Here is a 3,057-nt window from a genome sequence, read left to right on the forward strand (position 1 = left end):
ATCTACTGATGTTCAATTCCTGGCTTCCCCTAGTCTGCTTATCACATGTTCTTGGGCAAGATACTAACCCCAAATTGCTCTCCGAGGCATCCATCGGAGTATGAATGTGTGTGTGAATGTTTGTCACAAAGCACTAAGAAAAATGCGCTAGTGTGAATGGGTGAATGCACCAGTTGTGTGAAGCGCTCAGAAGAGTAGAAAAAGTGCTGTATAAGAACCATTTAGCATGTGGGTCTGCTTTTTGAACTGACTCTGAACACAATCACATGATCTTGGTTGGTAACATGTGGTGTTCAACACAAACATCATTATTACAGTGTTTCAATCATTGTTTCACATCAGTTTGTTTTATTTTATTGTGTTTACATGTAGTCAGAGGCTGAGGTCAGTGTGCATCTGCACATATATGTCAAAGCAAGACAAAGAACAGTCTGCAGAATAAATGAGTTCCTGCTTTACTTTGAAATGACAACAGATAATAAATATAACTTTGAATTTATCTATGAATTTAATTGTTCTTTAGTTGGTGAAACATAAAGGTCTTTAGTCTCACTTCAGCCACACACTGAGTCATTTCCTGTGTTTGGGTCTCCACCAAACTTAAAACCAGAATTTAACCACAAGGTGGAAACTTTGACAGGTCTGAGGTCAAAGGAGCCTTTTCACTATATTACTGCATGATGATGTTTCAGCTAAGAGTCAAATAAAATAAAAACATTTTAATGCAGCCTAAAGTCAGAATTTAATTTTAATTCAGCAGTTAAACAATCAAAAAAAAAAAAAAAAAAAAAAAAAAATATATATATATATATATATATATATATATATATATATACACACATATACATATATATATATATATATATATATATGTATATGTGTGTATATATATATATATATATATACACACATATATATATATATATATATATATATATATATATATATATATATATATATATGTATATGTGTGTATATATATATATATATATATATATATATATATGTATATATGTGTATATATGTGTATATATATATATATATATATACACACATATACATATATATATATATATACACACATATACATATATATATATATATACACACATATACATATATATATATATATATATATATACACACATATACATATATATATATATATATATATACACACATATACATATATATATATATATATATATATATATATATATATATATATATATATATATATATTTTAAAGGCTTTAGTGAAAATACAGGCACCGAAGTAGAAAAGCTGTTTTGGTATATTCACTCTCAGTGACTCCCAGTCTGCAGAAACCTGCCAGGATACAAATATTAGTGGATATTGCACCCAAAAAATACCCCAAACGGGCAAAACATACTTACATGAAGCACAACAGCTTACACAACAGCTTTGTATATTATAGAAAAAGGAAACAACACAACAAAAGAAACAAGCTTCTATGTTTGCAGTGGACAGGAAATATAAACATGTCAACCAACTGCTGCGGTCAAAGCTACAGGAGCTGTTTGAGTTTTGTGTGAAAGGGCAGGAAGCACAGAGAGACCAATCAGAATAAGATCCTGTAGAAAAACTCTTGTTGTATCTATATTAAACACAACTTCTCTTTATCTGCAAAGTAAAACTGTTTGATTATCTGAGGATCAGAGTGCAGCAGGCTGGATGTGACGATGGGGCACTCTTTGCTCTGCATGATGGGCTTTTTCTGTAAGTACACGTCTGACATTGTTTGAACGGCAGCGATTAATGAAAATGTTTCTGATCTGTGAGAATTACAGTGAGTCACTGCTTTAACCTGTTTACCTGAGAGCTGGAACAAAGCAGACTTGTGATTCTTATAGTGTTTAAATGTTTGATACACTGCTTTTTGCATCACTTATAGTTACACACTGTGTTACAACAGTTTGGATGTTTATGTTTATTTTATTTTATTTTCAAACAGATTACTGGTTATTACTGTTCATCTTTAATAAAGTCTTACTTTATATTGTTTTTGATCTTGTCAGTTGTATAATGTCTGATGAGGTTTTATTCATTATTTTAGTGCTCAGTACTGTCATCTGTGGAAATGCTGAAGGTAAGAAATGATCTTTTTCTTCCTGTTCATATATGTAGCTGTTATCTCCTATAATGTGCTCAATAATATCCTCCCTGTGTTTACATGTTATCTTCTGCACAGACTCAATGCTTCTATTCAGCCTGTGCAGTTAAACATAAATGGCTTCAGTAAGCGCTCCATGTGGAGACAGTGGCGTTCTTCACAGCTTTTACTGATGTACCATTTGTACCACTTTCAGTCTGTAAAACTGTAACAACAAAGCAGAGCAGGTACATTTAATCTCAGTGTAGATGCACACATGTCACATGACCAATGCAAGATCACAACATTAACAATAAATGGACAAAGCCTGTCAAGTGACGTAAATACAAATACCACATGCTGACATGTTTTATGCTAACAGGCAAAACAAAGCACTAACAGTTAGCTTACAGTAGTAATGTAATAAACTTCACAGACCCACAAGAAGGACAGAGCACTAATATGTAGAAACAATCCATCATCTCCCCAAACTTACACTTTATCCCATCTCAAGAGCAGCAGATGCAGAACTATCACAGACACGGAGCTCTAGCCATTATTACTCGGCACTTCCTCCATTTAACCACTAGATGGCGGACTTTGAGATGAGCAGACCAGGAAGAAGCAGATGAATAAATGTGACCCGTCATATAACAAACTTGAAACAAACTATATTTCAGGAATAACCTGAGGGACAAAATATTGTATATGATACAGCTCACACTCCACTGCGTTTATTGGTTAAAATATTAAAATGATCGTATCAAGAGTGCAACCATGTGAGCAGATGTTTCACTCAGCTGATACACAAACTTTATATTTACTAGAGTTTGTTGCCTTGAAACTGACTGATTTCCTTTTCATGAGTATTTATCTGTCCATCCTCACAGATCACAGTTAGGATTCACAAGATGCTGATGAACTGGAGGATCAATCTAATTTAT

The sequence above is a fragment of the Aulonocara sp. 'chitande type north' Nkhata Bay genome, linkage group LG3 (assembly GCF_057382095.1).
Source record: "Aulonocara sp. 'chitande type north' Nkhata Bay isolate Kocher_YH1m ecotype deep benthic linkage group LG3, A_spYH_male_GT1.1, whole genome shotgun sequence".
In the NCBI taxonomy this organism is placed as follows: domain Eukaryota; kingdom Metazoa; phylum Chordata; class Actinopteri; order Cichliformes; family Cichlidae; genus Aulonocara; species Aulonocara sp. 'chitande type north' Nkhata Bay.